At 39.1% G+C, this 12339-nt stretch overlaps 1 protein-coding gene across 2 annotated transcripts in view; it reads left to right on the top strand.

Annotated features, from left to right (window-relative positions):
- The first annotated feature begins 7809 nt into the window (after positions 1 to 7809).
- The window catches only part of NUMB (NUMB endocytic adaptor protein), a 70883-nt gene continuing 66353 nt past the window's right edge, over positions 7810 to 12339 (top strand). The window contains exon 1 of one of the 2 annotated variants that reach the window (XM_087721978.1): positions 7810 to 7921. The gene's annotated coding sequence lies outside the window, so the exon portion shown is untranslated. Of the gene's footprint in view, positions 7922 to 7982; positions 8107 to 12339 lie in introns of those variants that run through there. The other variant, XM_087721986.1, reaches the window with a different exon arrangement.

The raw sequence follows: 12339 nt of genomic DNA, 5'->3' as shown, positions 1-12339 counted from the left end.
GGTTTGGCTGAGGCTTAAGTATTAAGCCACATTGTATTTTGTAAGCCTCTTTGTAGGTCAACATTGTTATAAATTATGCCATTAAGGTTTTTCAATAAACCAGAACTTAAAGGTAATATCTGACCAAGCCCAGTATAGACTGCCTAAAAACTCCCAAAGTGATACAGAGATGGATTTCCATCTTCTCTTAAAACAGATTACAACAAGAAGCTATAGACTCCTTTCAAAGGAAAGGTTGATTATGCAATTGCCTTGCTTTGTTTCCAGGGTTAAATAGGGTTTCAAATGCTGTTTTAATCTTTGCAATCTTCACTTCACTCTATCATTACTTCCATTAAAAAAAAATCATAATGTTTAAATTAAGGAGAACAGATGGAGTTTGTACAATATCTTTCTTGGCAAGGCTAAGAGCAGTGACTCTGAAGGTAACTATGGTGAAGAAGTACAGATTGGGGAATCAATTATGTCCTGCAAACAATTAAGAGAATTGAGGTAGGTAATCTCTTATACCACCTCTATGGTACCTTCATTGTGACTGCCAGAACCACCCCTGGCCCAAATTGGTGGCACCATTGTTCATAACTTTGAGGTAGGAAGCAGCAGAAAATTACAGTGCAATTATATAATAGATTTCCCATAGTTTAAAGACAGAGGAATTCCATACAAAATGTGAGGAAAAAGACAGCTTTCTTAAGTTTATATCATTTTCCCACCTGTGACCCTCAGACTCTTAAAAGACGTCAAGTCCAACGTACTTCTCAACGTGCACTCCCTTACCTTTAAGCATCACTGAATACAGTTATACTAGTTGTGTATGACATTTATAGAGATTACATTGATATTAATGTACAGAAATGCATTGGGCTGGCATTGGATTGAACTTACATTAAGTGTTAGGAACTCTGGGTAGAAATTTAACATTGTTACAGAATCTGCAAGAATTAAAATACCTTATTGATTTTTTAAAAATTCTCCCTAGCTACTTATGAAGAGATTCTGCTTAGAAAGCCAAATGCTTACAGAGAACTTTGAGGGGAAAAATGGTGATTACTGGGTAAATATTCAAACCATGAACAACCAGGCTCAAATTATCTTGCTTTGGACAAATTATGCAAACCTCTGACACTCTGGAAAAGGCCAGAATGCAGGGGAAACATAGAAGGAAAAAGAAGGAGAAGATGACCGGCAATAAGGTAGATAGACTCTGTTACAGTAGTTACAACTGCAACATTGGAAGACCTGAAAAAAACCAAGTTAGGGATAGCTCCTCATGGAGAAAATCTAAATGGTCACCAAGAGTTGATAAAAATCAATTGCACATAATCAACTACTAACCAACCAATCAAATTTTAATTAAAGTTGGAAATAATGTTATTTGGGTCTTATCATCCTGTATGGCACATTTTAGGAAGGAAGGAAATAATTTTTCAAATGACAGATAAATAATGTTTCAGAAACTAGTTTATGTTTTTGGTGTATTTTTTAGTTCCCCATCTCAAAGGGTGAGGTTGAACTACCGTAACACAGTAAAAATGTATTTTAAAACTTCTGCCTCTTCAGCTATCTCATATTAAGTTCACAATCTGTACTTCATAGCTTGTAAAATAGATATACATAATAAGCCCAGAACTGAGGAAAATTACAATGGCTTCCATATATACTTCACTACAATACTATATTACTTATTATAGAACAAACTATGAACTGTTCTTAAGGAGAAATACATTACAATGTCACATTTGAACAATGCAAATATAATAATATTAATTAAAAGCAAAACTCTTCCACAGAAGATAAAACAGATAACCAGCAAAGGTGAAAATTAATTATTAAAATGGGAGCAGAACAGACTCAAAAATAAAGAAGCAGGAAAAAAATATCTCAAAATGAAAATAGCTGAGTAGACTTCCCCATAGTATTTTTGAGCACTAGTTTCATAATAGAAAAACACTTGTTATTAATGGGGTCACATCTTACTATACAGATGGATGCCCTCTATTCAAAAGGCTATTCCTTTGTTTGAAGAGCTGTCCAGTCAAAGTCCACCTTAAAGATAAAAGTCAGAAGTAGGAGGAACCAAAGCCATGAAACTGTTCACCAATAGCACTTGGTCAAGAAAATGAACAGGCAAAAAGTTTCACCTGATCACAATTTTCTTAACCACCAGGTGAGGCATTATATCTCTACTTGAAGTGTATCAATTATTTATAAATATATACATTAGCATACACATAGACAGCATGTATATTATAATTATAAGGTTAAAAGTAAAGATTATTATAATTAACTTTATTTTTAATTCATTTTCATTTCTTGGGGTGATTGCTAAATGTCTATTGGCTGCCATGATTCAAATAACAAAAGAGTCCATAAAAAAAAACTTCAAATGAATAAGAAGATATTCTTTCAGGTGACTAGAGTTGTAGTGATTTAGAGCTCTAAAAGCAACTTATTCAAAGTGAGAGTGAGTGTGTTCATGAAAGAAAGCAGCAAGCAAGCCGTAATTCTATCAGAAATTGCTTATATATGGATTTTTTGGGGGTCAGAAAAATAGGGAGAGGAATTTTGCTTTTGAAATCCTTCAGGTACTTTCAAAACCTATCTCAGAAAGTGTAACTTTCCTGAATAGCATGGGAGAAAAGTTTATTTTATTTTAATTTAATTTATTTGTTTTGTCAAGTGTGTATAGGCTAATAGATATAAGTATATACAAGATCATGAGTACATGAAATGGATACAAATAAATGGGGTTGTTAGGACAGGGACGGTAGGGACGTTGGTGCGTTTATGCATGCCCCTTACAGACCTCTCAGGAATGGGGTGAGGTCAATAGTAGACAGTCTGAGGTTAACATTGTTGACTAGAAAGTCCCTTTGTATTAATTAAAGTATCTCATAGATAAGATCCTAAAGGATCTATAAGTTCCTTTAATAAAACGAATAAAGCTTCCATTGATATCTTTGCTTCTTGCTCTTCATTTTCTTGTATGTTGTTAATAATGACATTTATGCACCTATAGGACAGACATTCCTGCTTGTTTAGAGCTGACCCGATGTAATCCTGATTTATCACTTCTTTTAAGCCTTGTTTTCCCCCACTTTATTAGCAGCTTGGATTTATCTTGTCACTTTTGCTGAGCTGCCAAAAGCAACAGCCTATTATGGGAGAAGAACATTTCCAAGCATGTTCTTGTACATTTCCAAAAAAGAAGGCTTTGACAAACCTCTCCATTCAGCTCAGTGGCATCCAAATAGATCAACATAGTAAAGGCACTGGACAGAACTGTAAAATCTGTGCCCCATTGTGATTACTATGACATCCATGGCTAGATAGCAAGACTGAGTGCTTGTTCAAAAGACTGTTTCTCAAGAGCTTTCTGCTACCCTTCACCCTCCCTTCCTCTTAACACTCTGAATGCACTAGTTCACTTAATGAAGCCTCTCTTATCTAAGATTTTGGCTTACCTCCAATGGCAGCTCATGTTCCCTCTCTCTCCAGGATTCTCCCATTCTGTTTCTTTGTGATCCTTAATCCTAATTATCTTGCACACAGAGTTCCACTGAGAAAATGAGCTTCATCTAAATTTGGCTAGTCTAACTCAAATAGCTTAATAACGAAAGTACATTTAAAAAATACAATTAGTCACTATGAGATATATTTAAATGGAAAGATAAAGATATGTGGAAAAGTCTCAGTTGTTTTCTTGCTGAGAAATGTAAAGCTATGATAACATCCACATTTATAATTAAATGGACAATACATATATACATACACACCCGTGTGCAAGAGTGCATGAACTGTCTAACCACGACCCATTTTATTTGTGGCATACTTCATGTCTTCTTTTCTTCTTCCTTTGGAAGAGTTAGATTGATTAAGGCTCACTTGATATTCACAAAACATGACATCTAAGAATTGTTCAGTTGGTAATAATGTGGGGGGGGACCCTGCTTGTGATTTCTCAACAGCCAATGACTAAAACACAAAGCTTTAGACTTCAAGACTCCAAGTGTCTTACTTTTAAAGGGAGTGATGTGAAGGGAAGTATGAACAAGGATAGAAACTGAAAAAAATTACGGCACTAAGAAAGGCTGTATGCAGAGATGATGCACACAGTTAAACTGCTTGCTTGCACTTATCCTATATTGAGAGCAAAGTTCATGACAACAGAATGTACGAAGTAATTTTATTGCCAGAAGAAAAGGTCCAGTGGGGTGTTTCTGTGCTTCTAAATAACTTTGTTATACAGAAAGTAAGTCAGCAGATATAATTTCTCTACTCATTATATAATCTCTTCTTCCAATATACTTTGATCTCTAAAGAATACAAGCTACTTTTCCATACTGAGAGACCTTATAAGGAGATAGAGCAACAGCCTGCCTTGTTCAGCACTCTGTTCTTATAGCAGCTTAAACTGAATTAATTTGGAAGCCAATTTTAGCAAAATGGAGGTGATCATTTATTGCTGAGTTCCAGTTCATAATGTCACAGGTAATATTTGCAGTTTTCAAAAATCTTCCGAGAGAAACTTTAAACAATTCTTTGATATGGAAATCAGAAGAATATGATCTCTGAAGCCAGATAATTTCTACTTTCCGCCTCATGGTGCCCTTCAGAATACTTTTTGCTCCTAATTCCCATGATTCCTAGGCAGTATAATTGTGCAGACTGGGAAACCTGGGAATTATAATCCTATCCCACTGGAGAGCATCAAAAGGGGAGGGATGAGTTAGACTCACAGCAGATGCATGAGTCTAAATCAGTAGAAGACTTTCATATTGCAGAATTAAATTTATATGTATTTGAGGACTGGAAGTGCCGAAAAACCAGTAGCACCAAAGAACTCTAATTTAATATACTAGTCATAGAGGCATTATTTCCTTGCTACCATCATTAAGATCAAGCACTGTACATTCAAAACTGAAGGCTCACTTGAACTGCCTAATTCAAATGAGTACAAATAAGAGGGCAGGATAGCTAGGTCTTATGCTACATAGGCTTTATGGGGAATAATCAACAAATTGAATTGCACTTGACAGCTAACTGATAATCAGGCAGCTTGCATAGGAGAGCATAGTACTAAACCAGAGAGATGGCTGGTGTACAAGTTTAATAAATAGATAGATGGATAGATTAGATAGATTAGACAGACAGAGATAGATAGATAGATAGTGAGAGAGAGAGAGAGAGAGAGAGACAGACAGACAGACAGACAGACACAGACAGACACATATTGGCAGAGCAGTACTCGACAACACTCCCTATGCTGCTGCATTCTGTATTCTGCTGTAGCTTCTGCATGATTTCCAAGGTAGCCCCATGTACAGCACATTGCAATAAACCATCCATAAGGAAATCAAGGCATGCAAAATAACGAGAGGGTCTCCTGATCCAGGAATATTCACTTGGCACACAAACTGCATCTGTACAAAGGTCTTCTTGGCCACTGATGCCAGCTGCTCTCTGATTATGAGCTGAAAGTCCAGGAAGACTCCTGATTATGCACCAGTTTTGAGTGAGGTAAATGCCACGCTGTTCAAGATCAAAGATGGAAGTTCTCAATACCAGGATGATCAACTATCCAAGGCCAGTCAGTCTTGTTAGAGCTGATCCTGAGCTATTTCTCACCTTCCAGATCCCAATTGCTTCCAGGTATGGGGAAGATCTTGACAGCATTGCTTCGTTGGCCAAGCATCAAGATGTAAACCGAGTAATATTGTAATAGTTGAAGAACCACAGGGTAGAGAATGGTCAGAAAAAAGTGACACCTGAACCCACAGAAGTACATGGGATGCTCCCTATTTTTTTGGCCTGTAAAGGAAAGGTAGGAGGAATATACTGTATATACTTTCTGACATGGAACGTACTGTTAATGTAACCTTAGAAATATTTAGTAGTAGTATTTCTGGGGTTGCTTCTTGTCTGGTACTGGTGCTTACAGACCCCAAACTGACCAATTGCATGTCAAACAGCCCAAACAGCCTTTACAAGTCAGAAGGGATAAGAATGTAACAAAGAAGTGGCTGAGTTAGCAATTCTTCAGGAATTACAGGGTTAAATTCTCCCAGACTCCTAACCAAGCATGACTGCACCTCCATCACCATGATTGGACCAAACCAGTTGGAGTCCAACTCAACAAGAAAACTGAGTTACTTGTAAAAACAAAACTAAAGCTAGACTGCTTTCCATTTTTAGTATTTGAAAGATAATATTGTGTTTATAGTCCTAGTGGTGAAAACTATGAGTGTCTTTTTGCCCTTCTCTTTGTTTACCTTATTAATTGCTCTTTCTACATTAATTTTCTATTTTTTTTAAAGGCAAGAACATTTTGGAAAGCAAAGATTTGCATTATATTTAGACACTCTAACATGTGCACAAAAATTATATACTGTATGACAGAATCATTTTGAACATTTAATGCTTAGTCTTATTAAGCATTCCACACCAAGAGGTTTTCAACAAATAGTGCTGAAACTGGTTACAATTAGTTACAATATCAGAAGTGATTGTTACCTTCAGGCAACTGTAAATCTAATCAAAGTGTAATCTTTTCACCACATTCTTCAGCCAGTTCTCCAGAGGGATTTCCAAAGTAAGTGGGAAATAAGTAGCTAAATAAGGTTTGGGGTTTGGCAAACCAAATAAGGTTTGCCATTATGTGAACAAACAAAGGCAATGCATACAAAATGTAGTCACAGCTCCTTCTAAAATACAAAAGCTCTGGAATTCTTGGTGTTTTTGGTCAGAGTTTTAAATACATGTCTGATGTAGACATATAGAACATTGTACATAATTTTTAGCACCAAGGTTTATGGGTCCATGGAAGCATTGTAGTTTGCTCTAAATAAACCGAATTAGGGGAATATTAATAAAACAATGATTATAAATAAGCATTGAAAAGCAGATATTTTTTTACAGCACCAAACGAATTTGCAATACCAAATGATCAAAATCTTAGAGGGGGAGCGCCAGAGAACCAAAATTACAAACAAGGTGAGAACCTAATTCTTCACCTTTCCTTTTTTTATGAATTTTAATAAATTAAAACTAATTGCCTAATCTTTTAAACACATTGTCATTTCCACCAATATAAAGTTATCAGTGAATAAAATAGAAGAGGGACATTCATTTCACGGGGAAGGTGGGGGGGGGGGGAGAATGTAGCTCAAAATCCAGTCATCAGAGAAAAACGTGTAAGATTATGACTCCTGTAGGTTTATGTGAACGGAGAAGCAGAATAGAGGAAGAGAGCCTTTGGATAGGTTTTCAAGGACCGATTTTAAGGAAAATACGAGGGGGAGAAGCAGTGATTTTCCCCCCCTGCCTACCAATAGCAAAGCGTCAACTGGCTACTAGAAATGCTCTGCGTTGCTTTCGTTTCCAACGCGTGGTTTTGTGCTTATGGATAAAGAGGAATTTCTCCTTTCCTTCCTGGATAAGCGGGGTGGGGTGGAAGGAATTCTAAGAGCAGGTATCAGAACGACGCCGACCACATCCCCTCCGTACTGTGCAACCAAACAACCAGAGCGAGGCACTTATAGTGGTTCCGGAACTGGGAGGCGGAGATATCACCCATGATGGCACCTTCTCTGACCTATTGTAGCCGCCACTTCCAATAGTCTGAACCAATAAAACAAAGGTGTAGGCGAAGAAGTGGGGGCAGCAAAACCATAGTGGAAACCCCAGTGCTTAGGAAACGAAAAGGTGGAGCGAGGTTTTGACAGGCGTAAATGTTCGCCAATTATTTCGAGCAGTTCTTGCCGGAGTCAGCGAATGCGTCGGGGAAGCTCGAACTGGGGGTGGAAAGAAGAGAGTAGTTGAGGAGGTGGGAGCTGTTGTTAGGGAGAGGGAGACAGCGCGGCTTGGCGGCTTAGCAGAAGCTGAAGGGAGGAGGAGGAGGCGGCGGCGGCGGCAGCAGCAGGTGAGACTGAGCGGCCGGGCCGGGAAACTGGCTGGGTGGGGCTCGGCGGTGGGAAGGGGCTTCCGAAGACCCGGCTCGAGGTTCGTCCCCTCGGCGGAGAGAGCGGGAGACCTGCGCCGAAAGGCCCGGGGTGTGGAGCTGCGGGGTGGGCTTGGCTTTGGGCTTTTTGCCCCCGAAGCGCCGTGGTGAGTCTCCGGAGGGAAGGAGCGGCGGGGAGAGCGAGAGCCGGGCGGGCGGGCAGGAAAAAGAGGAAGGAGCGAGCGAGGAATTTCTCCGGGCGGGGGGGAGGCGAGGGGGGGGAAGGCCCCCTTGAGCCAGGCTGGAGCGCCGGAGGGACAGGGGGGGTGGGGCGCCGGGGGCTCGGGACGCAGAAGCTTTTCTCCCCCGGAGGAAGGCAAAAGGGTGAGGCGGCGGGCTGACGATGCGGCGGCAGAGCAGTCCAGGGAAGCGGGCGGCGTGGCGTCCTGGGCAAGGAAGTGGAAGGGAAAGGGTCGCGCCGAGGGGAAAGCGCCGCAGCATCCCTCGGAGCCGGGCGGCAAGGCCGACCTCGGGGCCAGGAGTTGTCACCCCCTCTCGGAGGTTGTGGGGGTTGTGGGAGCGCCCGTGGCTGCCCTGCCTTCTCGGCTTAGGCCTCGGCTTGGGCTGGTTGGGTTTCGGGAGGAATGCTGCCGGTTGGCTTCCTCTCCGGGTTGCGCTGTATTTCTTGTTTGTGGGGATCCTTTGGTTGAACCCTCACTTCGGGGGCCAAAGGAGGCGGTGGGACTGGAGTCCAGGAAGGAAAGCGCTGATAAGCTAATTGCCCCTAATTTCTTCTTCTTACTCCTCCTGGGTTTTTAAAAAAAACAGATTTGGCGTGTTGTGGGGTCAAGACAGTGAGGTTAAACTTTGAAACATCTGGGAAACAGGTGTTGATTTCAACCATGGGATCACTCTGGCCTTTAAGGAAAAAATTGCACATTTTCTGGATGAAGGATTGGAGGGAAAAACCCTACAAAATTAATGCAATCTCACTAATAGGTACTGGACTTTATGTGCAATGTTGCCCATTTTCTCACATAGTGGCAATAACAAATCCTTGTCACTTTGGTTAGCCACAAGAATAGAAAAAAGTGAAAGTTCATTTTTTCCCCTCAAAGGGATTAAATGAATTTACATTTTAATATTTTGGAGGATGTTCACTTTGTGAACATCAGCTTTCATCCAGACCTCCTTAATCCAAAAGATTTATGTAACCTGTACATTAATGTTTTATAAATCTGTAAAAAAAAGTAGAATATGTTCTGCTTTGTGTGTGGATTGTTGTGCTTTCTGAGCCCCTCTCTCTTCCTTGCTTCTCCATTCAGTTTTTCAGTGTAATGCATTTGCAGTGACTGGCTGCCTTGTTTCAGTGCATTGGAAAATATCTTAAACATTTTGAAGTTCCCACACTGTGCGTATGTAGTCTTGAGCCCAGGAGAGGAAGCAGTGTTTATACAGATGTACAACAGTGGCATTTGTTTGTACTTACTATCTGCCACAAAAGATAATGAAGAAGCATAATTTTTCCTTCTCTTAATTCTTGTCAGAAGCCTAACAATACCTATCATGATATCTGCTACTTTATGCCTGACACAGAAAAACAGCAATGATGGTTATCATTTTTCAACTGGATTGTTGAACTCTTATTCTTTCACTTGGCCAGACCTTAAGGAAATACCAAATGACATCATGATCAACCAATTATAAACATAAAATTGTTCATTCTTTCAGTTTGTAATATTTGTTTCTTACTAAACTTTCTGTATACATATGCAGGAAGAGTTAAATCATTGTTCTTACAATATGAAAAAAAAACCTACAGTAGAGTTTTAACATGTAGGATAATGAACCTTTTTACATTAAAAGAGCTGTTTTCAATCAAGTATTTATTATACTCTTTGGTGAAAAGTACACAGTGATAAGGAAAATAAATCTTACTGTGATGCCTTGCATCTTCCTACATGTTTATTTACTGGATTAACTCATCCTTAGGATCCTTACGTTCTATGTTACGCTCAAATATTGCTGTCTGGAACATTAGTGCCAAAAGCCAAACACACCGTTAAATAAGATTTCAAATTAAGTTTGAAATATTACAAAGCAGCATTTTTTCTTCTAGTTCGTGGTTCTTAGCCATCACAGATTATCATACAAGTGATTAGCCTAGATAGATGAATTATGGTACACCAATTAATACATCTAAGACTTGAGAGCTGTTAGATGGTATAACTTATTTCACAGTGCTGTGTTTCATGTAAACTAAAGAAACATGGTTGAAGAAACTAGACATTTCGCTAAATTGCTGGTACATATATCAATCTGTCAAAAGTGTTGTGTCTAAAGTTTTACATGGAATTGCTCAACTTTGTATTTAGGAGCTCTAAGATTGGAAGTACTGAAAATATTTTAATTAAATCCAGAGCAACTTGGAAAATGTTCTTGGCTCTAGATTAGTTTTGAATAGGCAATTGCCAATTCTGGACTAGTAAAAGTATCTCTGAGCAATCCAAATGTTTATTCATAAAAATAATATTGGATTTACATAAGAAATAAAAAGTGGGTGCTGCATCCTGTGTAGAAGGGCTGTGTTTGCCTCCATTGCTATCTTTGCTTACCTCTACTTCAAAATCTTTTTCTTGCCTGGTATAAAGGAAAACACTGGATATGGGACTATAATGAACATGGTTATTTTTCATCCTCTTACCTCTGGATGCAATCCCCAATGTGTACGTTAGAATTGGAGGGTCAAAAGTACTGGAAATAAGGAAAAGAACAGTGGCAAGAAAATCTATACATTCCTTACTTACCTTTGTTTCCCTTTCCTTTTAAATTCTTTTCTTAATTGCTTAGTATTGTAAAAGTATAGTATAAAAAGCCACATTGCTAACATCTTTTTTTCTCACTTCCAATTATTTGAGCCAAAGAAAATGGTCATCTGAAATGCAGATGGCAGCAAGAGCAGGTCATTGCATCACCTCTGTCATGATGAGAACATATTTTTGTTATCTTATTTTGGCTGAGAGAAATAGTGTAAAGAGTAGTTGGATGGGTACATTTCTAACCTTGCATGCTACATGCAGTGGTAGGCAGGTAGATAGATTTTGGGCCATCAAGTGGACTCTTAGAGACCACTTACATTTTGTCTCAGAGGTGGGTTGTTAATTTCTTTATTACCGGTTTGGGTGTGCTTGTGTGCGATTCTTCTGTGCATGTGCAGAAGATTCTGGGCAGGTGGCTGGAGCCTCCTGCCGCCGCTACTATCGGTTCAGCCAATCTGGGCTGAACCAGCAGCAACCCACCTCTCTTCTGTCCCTAATCTTGGTCCTTGAGGTCTTCCAACTATGCATCCATTGCCACTGAAACTGAGTCTATCACCTTGTTGGTTATCTTCCCTTCCATTCTGGCAGCATTATGTATTTCTCAGGAGAGCTAAATCCTTTCATAGTATGACCAAATTATTATAATTTGAGCCTGTCCGTTTGTACCTCAAGTAAGAACTCTGGATTTGTTCCATGATTTGTTTGTTTTCTTCTCAAGAGCCTTTTCAAATACCACTGCTCAAAAGTGCCAGTACTTTTCCTATCCTACTTCTTCAAAGTCCAACTTTTACTTCCACAAAGAGATACAAGGAATATCATTGCTTTCACTATTCTGAACTTCATAGGTATAGACACTTCACAGCATCTAGATGTGTATTCCAATACCTTCATGGCTTCTCTACTAAGTGCTAATCTGTAGTGCATTTCTTGTATAATTGTTTCTTTACTGTTAACAGCCGATCCTAAAAGAGAGAAGCTATCTGTGACTTCAGCATCTTCAGTGTTAAGTGGCCACCAAATTTAAAGTAATATAGTGCATCTTCATGGGTCCTTTTAGAAAGACTCTGAGAGATGTCCAGTAAATCCTTTCTTTTAGCAGTCTTTATTGAAGGGCTTTCCAGATTGCCTATGGACAAACAGTAGTCTCCATGCAGCAAAGAAGCATGTTTGGGGAGCAGCAAACCATAAGGGCTAGAAGAGAGATATTTAAAGCATAAACTGATGGACAAGTAGGATAAAGGTAAAAGAAGAGGGTGCAGTAAGTGACTCAATGAGTAGAACAGCTATAGTTGTCTTATGTGAACTATAAATATTTGCTAAATCTTGGATCTGGTCTGTTTGAAAAATGTGATCACACAAGAACCACTTTAAATCCCCATCACGATCAAATTGTAAATCATTTGTATTTCTATAGACTAAGCTAAAAGATCTAATTCTTTTCAGTTCAGCCATGGTGCAGAAGAATGGGTCTCAGGCATACATCTTTATGGATCCTGTTATGATTTGATGTTTGTTCTAATGATAATCCATCTTTAATTTAGAACATTTCAACAATGTATTATGGAAGGAAAAAACCCATAT

This window comes from Thamnophis sirtalis, unplaced genomic scaffold (genome assembly GCF_051295495.1).
Source record: "Thamnophis sirtalis isolate CommonGarterSnake01/CBP01778 unplaced genomic scaffold, rThaSir2_p1.2 scaffold_1, whole genome shotgun sequence".
Lineage (NCBI taxonomy): Eukaryota > Metazoa > Chordata > Lepidosauria > Squamata > Natricidae > Thamnophis > Thamnophis sirtalis.
The sequence above is the reverse complement of the archived record's forward strand: the minus strand, read 5'-3'. Positions and strand labels throughout refer to the sequence as shown.